Genomic DNA, 12,718 nt, shown 5'->3' with positions numbered 1-12,718 from the left:
TTAACACTCACCCTTCTCTTGATTTCAAGAGAGGGTGAACAGCCTTGTGAGGGTGATTGATGGTCAGGAAACCATCAATTCTCTTGGAAAACCACTTGGATTCCAGCAAAATCCCTGAACAATTGGAGTAAAACAGCTGTCAGAAGAACTCACATGGTTTAGGCACTATGGTTTATTGTTCAGTGCTTAGAATTAAAAGTATTTTTTTGACCAGGCAATTTTTAAAAAATTTTAGCCCAGTGATAAATCCATTTTTCTGGATACAATGGTCTAGCAACACATTTCCCTTTATTAACATTCATTTTTGTGCCATGCTCAGTCCTGCAGTTTCAGTAACACTTTTCCTGACCTGGTTCTTCCTGTGAGATGTTAGTTATGAACAACATGTATTGGGGTGTTCCTATGGAAAGGATGCTATCTTTTTTTAAATTAATTTATTTTATTTATTCTTTTTTTTTTTGGCTACGTTGGGTCTTCGCTGCTGCGCGCGGGCTTTCTCTAGTTGATGCGAGTGGTGTCTACTCTTCGTTGTGGTGTGCGGGCTTCTCACTGTGGTGGCTTCTCTTGTTGTGGAGCATGGGCTCTAGGCGCATGGGCTTCAGTAGTTGTGCCACACTAGCTTAGTTGCTCCGCGGCACGTGGGATCTTCCCGGACCAGGGCTCGAACCCGTGTCCCCTGCATTGGCAGGCGGATTCTTAACCACTGTGCCACCACCAGGGAAGCCCAAGGATGCTATTCTTGTAGAGAATCTGCAAAATGTATAATCTCATTGAGGAAAAGTATACAAACTAATTGTGCCTAGACATAAGTTATTTTTTTACCCAGACAGACCTGATCAACTTATAGCCTTTCAGCATCATCCTAGCCCTGTAGCTCTCCTGGCCCACAGCTCTGCTAAAATGAAGGAGTAAAGCTGCCGAAGAGAAAATGCAAAATTAGTAATATCTCACTTATTTTCATGGCAGCTTCAGTTGATTGGAACTCTGCTGAGAAGAAGAGAAAGGAAAAGAAGTGGTGATTCCCTGGGGAAGGAAAGAAAACTACTGTAGAACAAGCCAGTTTGGAGGCAAAAAAGCTCTAACTCTCTCCAGAGACCTCACACGCCTATGCCTGTAACAGGATAGAAAAGCCACCAACACATAGTAGGCCCTCAGGATGCTGAATGATGGAAAACGACTGCTCTAAATGATGACCCAAGACCTCAGTTATGAGATCATTCTATTTAATCGTACTTAGGTATGGCCAGAAGCAGAGAACACTTTACAATTTTTTTTCAAAAAGCTTTTTATATAATAAAGCAAACATCAGGCATGGACAATGGTTCTGTTGGTTCTAAAACAGAAACCGGGTTGTTGTCTAAAAGAAATGGAATTGTGTCGTGCTCCAGCAGGAAATGGCCAAGTGTAGAAGTCTATACAAAAGGGCAATTTTAATTTCCGTTCCTTTGGGTCAATGTATGGTGTTTCTTTTTTTTTTTTTTTAATTTATTTATTTGATTTATTTATTTTTGGTTGCATTGGGTCTTCTTTGCTACACGTGGGCTTCCTCTAATTGCTGCAAGCGGGGCCTACTCTTTGTTGCGGTGTGTGGGCTTCTCATTGCAGTGGCTTCTCTTGTTGTGGAGCACAAGCTCTAGGTGCGCGGCTTCAGTAGCTGTGGCTCGTGGGCTCGGTAGCTGTGGCTCTCGGGCTCTAGACCGCAGGCTCAGTAGTTGCGGCACGTGGGCCCTAGAGCGCACGGCCTTCAGTAGTTGTGGCGCACGGGCTTAGTTGCTCGGCGGTATGTGGGATCTTTGCGGGCCAGGGCTTGAACCCGTGTCCCCTGCATTGGCAGGTGGATTCCTAACTACTGTGCCACCAGGGAAGCCCCTGTATGGTGTTTCTTTACTGCACATACAGATGAAAGAAAATTGTCCTCTTCGACGTATTACTTTAGTATTCAAAAACATGCTGGATAACCAAGAGGCATCTCACGTTTGTGGAAGCTGAGGTCCTCGCCTGTCTCCCCAAAATTGCTCTCCCACAGTCTCCCCATTTCCTTATTGGCAACTCCATCCTCTGGCCACCCAGGCCAAACCCCTGGGAATCATCGCTTTCCCTGACATCTCACACCCGATCCATCAGCAAATCGTCTTGGCCCTTCCTTCAAAATAGATCTAGAATCTAAACCCTTCTCAGCATGCCCACCACTAACACTCTGGGTCAAATCACCTCCATCTTCTGCCTGGATTATCGCAAAACCTCTCAACGAGCCTTCCTGCTCTCTGTCTTGCTCCCTTGAGTCAATTCTCCAGATATAGTTCAGAGGGATCCTTTTAACATGTAAGCTGGACTTACACCCCTCCTCTGCTCAGACCCTCCAGTGGCCCCCTTCTCACGCAGAATAAAATTAAAGCCCTCAATTCCTCCTGCTCTCTCCCCAGCTCACTCTGCTCCAGCCCACCAGCCTTCTTGCTGGTCCTTGAAAACGCCCACTGCTGTTCCCTCTGTCTGGAATGTTCTTCCCCAAACATCCTTCTAGCTCACTCCCTCACCTCCTGCAGGCTCAAATGCCACCTCCAGGAAGCCCTCCCTACTAACCTATTAAAAATGGAAACATACCTCCTACCACCTCACCTGGCGTTCCCCATCCTCCTCCCTTGCTTTCTTTTTTTAATTTTTAAAAAAAATTTATTGAGGGACTTCCCTGGTGGTCCAATGGTTAAGACTCTGCGTTCCCAATGCAGGGGGACCGGGTTAGATCCCTGGTCAGGGAACTAGATCCCACATGCCGCAATAAAGATCCCGCGTGCTTCAACTAAGGCCAGGTGCAGCCAAATAAATAAATATATATATATATATATATTTTTAAAAACTTTTATTGAGGGGCTTCCCTGGTGGCGCAGTGGTTGAGAGTCTGCCTGCCAATGCAGGGGACACGGGTTCGAGCCCTGGTCTGGGAAGATCCCACATGCCGCGGAGCAACTAGGCCCGTGAGCCACAACTGCTGAGCCTGCGCGTCTGGAGCCTGTGCTCCCAACGGGAGAGGCCGCAATGGTGAGAGGCCCGTGCACTGCGATGAAGAGTGGCCCCCGCTTGCCACAACTAGAGAAAGCCCTCGCACAGAAACGAAGACGCAACACAGCCAAAAATAAATAAATAAATTTTAAAAAAGTAAAAAAAAAAAAAAAAAAACTTTTATTGAAATATAGTTGATTTACAGTATTGTGTTAGTTTCAGGTGTCCAGCAAAGTGATATATATATATATATTCTTTTTTAGATTCTTTTCCATTATAGGTTATTACAAGATAGATATTGAGTATAGTTCCCTGTGCTATACAGCAGGTCCTTGTTGTTTATCTATTTTATATATAATAGTGTGTATCTGTTAATCCCAAACTCCTAATTTATCCCTCTCCCCACCTTCCCCTTTGGTCACCATAAGTTTGTTTTCTATGTCTGTGAGTTTGTTTCTGTTTTGTAAATAAGTCATTTGCATCATTTTTTTAGATTCCGCATATACATGATATTATATGATATTTGTCATTCTCTGTCTAACACACTTCATTTAGTATGACAATCTTTAGGTCCATCCATGTTGCTGCACATGGCATTATTTCATTCTTTTTTGTGGCTGAGTAATATTCCTTTGTGTATATATATATATATATATATATTAATACCACATCTTCTTTATCCATTCTTCTGTTGATGGACACTTAGGTTGCTTCCATATCTTGGCTATTGTTAATAGTGCTGCTACGAACTTTGGGGTGCACTTATCTTTTCAAATTAGAGTTTTCTCCAGATACATGCCCAGGAGTGGGACTGCTGGATCATATGGCAACTATAGTTTTAGATTTTTACAGAACCTCCATACTGTTCTCCATAGTAGCTGCACCAATTTACATTCCCACCAGCAGTTTAGGAGTGTTCCTTTTCTCTCCTGCCTTCTTATTCTCCAACACTTGCCATCAGCTAACATGCTCCATACCTGGCTTCATTTATTATCAGGCCCTCCCTACTAGGATATAAACCCCACGAAAGCAAGAACGTGTGGCTGAGTGTTCATTGCTGTGTCCGCAGCCCCCAGAACGGTGCCTGACACAGAGTAAGGGGATTAATAACTGAATGAATGACTGCCGTGATAGACTCAATGTTCTGTCTTGGGCTAGGTGGCTGTATCACTTCTAGTTCAGGGAACACACACCTGGAACCTCTTGCATGAGGCACACCCCGTGCTCTGCAGGATCTAGGGGTGTAGAGGTGAACTGGAGAGGCCACCCTTGCCTTTGTGGAGCTGACAGTCTGGTCTAGCGAAGGAGACATTAGAACATCGCAAGCGTCAGGAACAGAGATGCTCAGGAAACAGGTCACAAGGACCCTCAGTCTAGTCTAGGGGCTCAGGAAAGGCCTACCATGAAGAAGTGACATTAACACTGGGACCTGGTTGACAGTACAGTTGGCCAGATGCAAAGAGAGAAGAGAATATTCCAGGCAGAGGAAAGAGCAGGACAAAGTCTGAGGCTGAGAAAATTAGATCCAGCTCATTGGAGGATAATGAGAGAGGACAATGGCAGAGACAGAGACAGAGAGACATAATAGGGAGAACCAGCTCCAGGAGGATCCTGGGCTTTATTCCCAAGCAGTGAGAAGTCAGGCTTTAAGTGATATGATCAGATTTGCAAGTTTTTAACATTTGCTCTCTATTAGGAGAAATGACTTGAAGACAGGCACGAATGGATGCAGCGAGATAATTTAGGTGGCCAGAGCTGATAGGGGTTTGCCCTAGGCTAGTGGTCATAGGAAGGACGTACCAGGAACGTAGTATGAGTTTATATAAAACTATCATCTTTACTCAGGTACTCCATCTCCCTCAAACCCTCATGATTCAAATCACCCAACAACCTGAACAATGAGAGAGGATAGAGTTGTAGATGAACTAAGATAAAAATGATTCTATTATTACAATTTTATGTTTATTTTAGAAACATATTGCAAAGTATGTTAATATTGTCTTGTTATTTATATTGCAGGAATAATCAAAACAAAATATTTTAGAGCATTTGCCAAATTAAATGTGCCATTAACAAAGAACAAAAATGGTGTTCTTAATGGTGTTAAAGAAGATAAAGCCCAGAAAAGTATTTTACTCCATTTTACAATTGAGGAAATTGAAGCTCAGAAAGGTTAAGTCACTTCCCCAAGGTAATACAGCAAAAAAGTGATAGAGCTAGGACTTAAACCTAGTCTTTTGGACACCAAGTCTGGTTTCAATCCACTGACTTTTCTCTACAGTGCTAAGTGTGTATCAGAGTCCTTTGATGTATGACCCTGTCTGATTTAACCCCTCCTTCAGGATTTTACTTATGAGAAATAGTTTCACTTGTTTATTAAGTGTCCCCTATGTGTACAATGCCAGGCTCTGTGGACACATGATGGGTAAGACCAGGTCCTGACCTCAAGGGACTTACAGCCTTGTAAACAGTGATAACACTGTCTGCAAAATGCTAAGAGTACAGGATGGTAGGGGCATGTCTGGAGAGCACAGACCTGGGTGCGGGAAGGGGTAGGGTCAGGGGAAATTTTCTTGAGGAATTTCATCTAAGTTACCCAAGTGGGGCCCTTCCCAATGCCCCTAAAACCTCGCTCCAGAATGAATTCCCAAAGAGGATGCACTTTCCTGCCTGTCTCATATTTTCTTTCCAAAATAACAATTACATGTTACTTCTAGAAAGAGCTTTATTTCTTTAAATTATTTTTTATGGTTTTTTTTTTTTTTTAATTTTTGGCTGCGTTGGGTCTTCGTTGCTGTGCACGGGCTTTCTCTAGTTGCGGCGAGCACTGGCTTCTCTTGTTGAGGAGCACAGGCTCTAGGCGTGTGGGCTTCACTGGTTGTGTGCACAGGCTTAGTTGCTTCGAAGCATGTGGGATCTTCCCAGACCAGGACTTGAACCTATGTCCCCTGCATTGGCAGGTGGATTCTTAACCACTGCGCCACCAGGGAAGTCCCTAGAAAGTGATTTTTACAAAGTGATTTTTGCATACAGTATCTCATTGCATTCCCACTACCATCCTAGGGAAACAGGCCACACGGGTGTTACAATTTCTATTTTATAAGTGAGGAAAATGGGGACTCGAGAGGCTGGGTGACATTGTGCAATTTCGCACATCAAGCAGGGAGCGCAGCCTAGAACCCGGGTTTCTAGACTTCTGGTCTACCGCTGTTTCCATTCAATCCCAAATGTCTCAGGGAGTTTACATTCTCTCCTTCCTGACAGTTTCTTCCCGCCTATTTTCTTCCCTTCAGGCACTGTGTACCGCCTGGGGCCCTTAAGCCTGTGAGCTGGCTGGAGAGAACATTTACAGAATAATTCACATATGACCGGAAGATAAGTTAGTGCTTGGTAGGTAAATTCCTAAAGGAACCAATCAATTTAATTCAAAATAAACATACCCTGGGCTCACTACCATTAATTAAAAACTTTCCAACATGACTTTTGATGATAATTTTGAAGGGAAGGGAGGGAGAAAGAATGGCAGGAATGAACAGTGCAGTTTCCTCCTCTTTCTCAGGCCTGGAACGAGCTGTACTCCTCAATTCTGGGAGTACATGTTGCTTTTATTTAACTCATTAGTCACAGGTTAAATGAAGCAACTGAAAAACAAAAAATGTGGCAAGAAGGAATCCACACACAGATGCTGGTCATCAGAGAAATAGAAATACACGAATCGCAAACTATGAAAAGTAGGAAAACAAATTCATCTGAAATAAAAATGGCAATTTCAAGGTCACTTTTACTTAAGGGGTAATCTCATGATAAATGTGAAAGGAATCCACCACTCTTAGAAAGACTAAGGTTTGTGAACTAGATCACTGATGTTTCCAAATTTACTCCCAGTATACATGGGTATGCTGTGGGGCGAGGCCTTGCGGGGTCAGTTATTATGCACAGTCCTAGGAAATCGGGGAATATGGGCTTGGATTTACGGGGTAAAATCTGTTCAAGGGACTTCGGGGCCCCCGGCCTCACTTTCTAATTCTAGAAAGCGCGAGAATTCATTTTCTACAGGTCCGGTCTGACAATGCAGGCAGATCCAAGCACTTTTTCTCTTGAACAAAGGAGTAACCATGCCCAAAGCCCAGTCCAACCTGAAATACCAGATTTCCTACTGAGAAGTCAGCCCAGAGGCCTGTCCCAGCAACTTCCTACCCTGTTTAACCCCTTCCTTTCCTCCTGCGGGGCCCCGGAATTCTACCTTCAAATACCATGAAGATTATTTGAATTTAATATACATGTATATCTCTGAAAATCCTCACATCTAACTACTTTTTAGAGATAAGTATGCATAACATTCTTCATACACACATCATTATTCTAAACAGTACTGAATGAGAACACTGCAGGAGATAGTAAATAGTACCACCAATCACTACAAAGTTATATATTCATCTTTCTAATTCATATACCTTTTTGGATAAAAAAATTAATTAATAGCTCTGATCATTTTTCAAACTATATCACCAAGAAATTTTGAGCTGGTCCACAAATAATATAGATCAGATGTCTCTTAAATCACCAAAATCTCTCTATTACTAAACTTTACACATTCCCATCCAGTAACTGAAAATACAAAGTTCCAAACTGAGTTTCTTTGATTCCAGTTGTTGAGATTCCGGTTGTCTTTTTTTTTTTTTTTGGTTGCGCTGGGTCTTAGGTGCGGGGGAGGCGGGCGCCTTAGTTGCAGCTCGTCAGCTCCTTGGTTGTGGTATGTGAACTTCTAGTTGCGGCATGCAGGATATAGTTCTCTGAGCAAGGATCAAACCCTGGACCCTGCATTGGGAGCACAGAGTCTTAACCACTGGACCACCAGGGAAGTACCCCTGTTCTCCTTTTTGTTTGTTTGTTTATAATTTATTTTTGGCTGCATTGGGTCTTCGTTGCTGTGCGCGGGCTTTCTCTAGTTGCACAGCATGGGCTTCTCATTGCGGTGGCTTCTCTTGTTGCAGAGCACAGGCTCTAGGCATGCGGGCTTCAGTAGTTGTGGCACGTGGGCTCAATAGTTGTGGCTCGCGGACTCTAGAGTGCAGGCTCAGTAGTTGTGAAGCACGGGCTTAGTTGCTCCGCAGCATGTGGGATCTTCCCAGACCAGGACTCGAACCCGTGTCCCCTGCATTGGCGGGCGGATTCTTAACCACTGCACCACCAGGGAAGTCCACCCCTGTTGTCCTTTTTGAAAGTCAGTCTTTACGCTCTGGAGTTTAGTCTTGTGATCTTTCTTAATCTCAATGCATGTAATAGCAGTATCTCTTTCTCCTCTTCTGTTTAATTTATGTAGGTTTTTTTTTTAAGTATTAGATATGAAGAGTTTTGGTTGTTAAAAATCCTGTTAAGAGAAAAATAGTAGACTCTGAAGCATACTTTTTTTTTTTTTTTAATAATTCTTTATTTTATTTATTTATTTTTGGCTGTGTTGGGTCTTCGTTTCTGTGAGAGGGCTTTCTCCAGTTGTGGCGAGTGGGGGCCACTCTTCATCGCAGTGCGCGGGCCTCTCACTATCGCGGCCTCTCTTGTTGCGGAGCACAGGCTCCAGACACGCAGGCTCAGTAATTGTGGCTCACGGGCCCAGTTGCTCCGCGGCATGTGGGATCTTCCCAGACCAGGGCTCGAACCCGTGTCCCCTGCATTGGCAGGCAGATTCTCAACCACTGCGCCACAAGGGAAGTCCCAGAAGCATACATTTTTTATCAAAAACTAGTAAAGAAATGTAAATGAGAGTGCAATTTTTTTCTCCCGTGCAAGAGCGAGCTATACCGTTTCTGTTTTTCCTTTTCTTCTTCCTTTTTTTTTTTTTTTTTTTTGCCTATGAAGTTAGGCAAGATAAAAAAACAAATACTCTTTGATAGCAGAAATGTAGAGGAAATGAACACTTTCAAACACTGTTGGTAAGAGTATAAATGAGTAAAAACCTATTTGGAACGTAAGCTAGCAATTAGTATACAAAGACTCAATCATTTCCTTTGATCTGATCATTCTGCTTTGATCCATTTAGTCTAAGGAAATAATTAAAGATGCACAAAACTTTTGGGTAAAAGATGTTCATTTCAACACAATTTTTAATGGTGAAAATTGGAATCATCCAAGGGAGAACTGAAAAACTAAACTGCAATTCCCTGATTACTAGTGGCCAAGGAACCCTCCAGACATCTTTACTTCTTACTTCTGGATCTACTCTGCACATTAATGTAACTTAATCTGTGCACTGGATTCTTCAGAAACCGAGTCAATGAGTTTAATAAATTGTAGATAATCTGCCAATCAGTCAAGGTTCTGACTTAAATTACTAAAATTCAAGAACTGTATTAAACTTTTCTGCCCATGAGTAAACAATTTCTTTATTTTAAAAGTTTTTCATTTTCCTGGGTAAGAACCCTACCAACAAACAGCAATTTGTTGCGATTGATAGTAACATGATCCAATTTGTTCTCTTACAACTGAATACAGCCCTATTTATTTATTAACATTTAACTAACATAACTAAATGAATAATTTTAAAATAAAATATTTTTAAAGTACTTTCTCTAATGAGATCTATGCAATTCACATGACAACTTCCTCGTGGAATGAGCAATGTGACAATTAGCTTGTCACAGGCAGTGAGTGGTGCAAGAATTTTACATGCATTGATTCACTGAATCTTCAGTCCAGCCCTAGGAAGTGGGTGCTGTTATTATCCCCCTTTTACACATGAGTAAGCTGAAGTATGAGAGCTTCAGTAATTTGTCCAGTAACCCAGCTAGGAAATAGCAAAGCTAGAATTGGAATCCAGGCAGTCAGCATGGAGGTCTCAACCACCTGCCACATCGCTATTAAAATACAATAATTAGATACAAATGAAATAATTAAAATTTACATAACCTAGATTAATACTGAAAACACATTGGGCTTTTGGTTAAATCAAAGCAGAGGAGGGAGGGAAGAGATGATCACGTAAGGTTTATCAAGGAGGTAATGATGCCAAAACCTTCACTGGGCCTCAGGGAGGGGAAGTGGCTGGTGAAGAACATTCTAGGCCAACAGCACCATGTGATCAAAAGAACAGACTCAGAAAAAAAAAAAAAAAGAACAGACTCAGGAGTGATCGGCTTGTCCCTGAGGCTGGAATACCAGCGATGAGGAGGAAGGAAGGGCAGTCAAGGATTGGAAAGCAAGGACTGTCTTTTATCTTGTCTCTGTATTTTGTGTCTCTTTATTTTGGTTTTTTATTTTATTTTTTTCTTTCTGGGAGAAATAAAGGTGGAAGAATTTTAAGTGGCAGAATGACACAACCAGGTATGTTTTCTAAGGAGCCATCACTCTGGCAGCAGTGTGAAAGGTGGGTTGGAGAATGGAAGATTTGGGGGCCAATAAGACCAGTTAAAAGGCAAGAAATATAAATAACTGCAGAGGACTTCCCTGGTGGTACAGTGGTTAAGAATCCGCCTGCCAATGCAGGCGACATGGGTTCAAGCCCTGGTCCGGGAAGATCCCACATGCCGCGGAGCAACTAAGCCCGTGAGCCACAACTACTGAACCTAGGCACCTAGAGCCCATGCTCCGCAACAAGAGAAGCTACCGCAATGAGAAGCCCACGCACCACAACGAAGAGTAGCCCCTGCTCGCTGTAACGAGAGAAGGTCCGCATGCAGCAACGAAGACCCAACGCAGCCAAAAATAAATAGATTAATTAATTTAAAAAGAAAAGAATGTTCACCAAAAAAAATTTTTTTTTAAATAGTAACTGCAGGGCAGTTGGATTGGAGAGGAAGGGACAGAGTCAAAGCTTCGTTTAACAGATAGAATTCAGGGCTTTGATCACCAATTAGATGTGAGGGATTAAAGAAACAGTGATGTGACAGGTAATTGGCTAAAGAAAACTTACTTAAATACATATATATGCATATATTTTAGAGGCACCATGCTGAGTAAACTACTTGCCAGAAGACCATGTAAGTTCCAAAGAGGGGAATTTACTTTTTTTTCCTTCCTTGTATTTCCCCTCCTTATAACATCCTGAATCACAATCGTTCTGTTTTCACTTTTAATTACTGAGTCACTTCAAGATAAACACAGAATGAAAGACAGAATTGGTTTCTCAATCATCTTTCCATAATCAAGTTTCTTTTGAATTTGTTAAGGACCCAAGAATGCACATCGAATACAGACAATTCCTAATAACCTTGTTTTTTAAAACATAAAAGTTGTTTTTAAAGTATAGACCTGACTCTGACATAGAAATGCAAATACCATAAAAATTTCCGTTTTACCTCTTTCAAATTTCACCCTTTAAGTAGTCAGTTTCCTAAAATACATCTAAAGGAATACAATTATAAATTTATGTTCTAGAGGAAAATTAAACAATCAGCTTGAGTATCTTAGTTGATAGTAAATGTGCCTTTGTCTCATCCAATTTGCAATTCTGTTCTAACTGAGGAGAGCAAGTTGTCCAAATAATTGTCAAAGACTGATAAAATGAAGAACTAAGAAATACATATTTAAATTAAATAATAAAAGCCTTTGAAAACTACTAAAAGCACTAAAAAACAATGATCTCCCAAGAACCAGAGAGTGGCATCTGAAAACCCCATACAAGAAACAGTAAGGATGACACACCAGAGAAGCATGTAACAAATCCACTGTTCTCAGAGACAGGACACAGATGTCTGCTAAAGCTGCATGTCCCGACCTCCATGGTTAGGAGGCTGAATTACAGCCTAATTAGAGCCAGAGAAGAAGCCTTTGTCTCTTTCTTCTCCCAAGAGATGCAAAGGTAAAGCTGGAATTGTAATTTTCTGGGCAGCCTGGACCAAGCATAGTTTTGCACCATTCTCTAAAGTAAAAGAAAATTATATGAAGGAAAAGCCGTAATGGAAATATAAGACATCAGAACAATGACAAAGAAAGCTTGTTCAGAAAAATGACTGAGTACATGTATTTTCTAAATCCAGTAACATTCCCTTTTATCTATAACTGCTGTTACTAAGTATTAATGGGAATAAGAAAAAGTATACCGGCTTTTAAGTCAGACAGACCACCACCACTCGGGAGCTGTGTGATCTTGGGCAAGTTACTCAACCTCTCTGACACTTCATTTCCTTCATCTGCAAAATGGTGGTAATGATACCTATAATTATACTTTTCAAGAGATGGTATAAAAATTAAATGAAGTAATAAATGTGAATAAATAAAACCTCTAACATAATGCCTGGCATATAACAGAAATGGTCATTACAATAGTATGCCCGAAGGTTCTTCATTGACCTTGTATTTGTAAAAAATAAGTTATTAGAGGTCTTTTCCCCTTTTAGCACCAAGTGAGGCAAAGTTGACTCTTCTCCTCCTGCCTGTCCAACCTGGCCTCATCTTATGATTTGAATCATGGCCAAAAAAACAAAAACAAAAAAACCCCAAACAAACAAAAACACTTGAGTGCTTACTGTGTGTGTCTAGGAGCATGCTAAGTGCCATGCTAGATACAAAAGAAGAGACAGGACGTTCTCCGTCCTCATGGGCCCTGCAACAATACAAACAAGAAAGTGAGACCTCCATAGATGAAACAACTGGAATCAAGCTTAAAAATACAAGGTCCTGGGGCTTCCCTGGTGGCGCAGGGGTTAGGAATCTGCCTGCCAATGCTGGGGACACAGGTTCAAGCCCTGGTCCGGGAAGATCCTACGTGCCACGGAGAAACTAAGCC

The sequence above is a fragment of the Eschrichtius robustus genome, chromosome 3 (genome assembly GCF_028021215.1).
Source record: "Eschrichtius robustus isolate mEscRob2 chromosome 3, mEscRob2.pri, whole genome shotgun sequence".
In the NCBI taxonomy this organism is placed as follows: domain Eukaryota; kingdom Metazoa; phylum Chordata; class Mammalia; order Artiodactyla; family Eschrichtiidae; genus Eschrichtius; species Eschrichtius robustus.
This window is presented reverse-complemented; position numbering follows the sequence as displayed.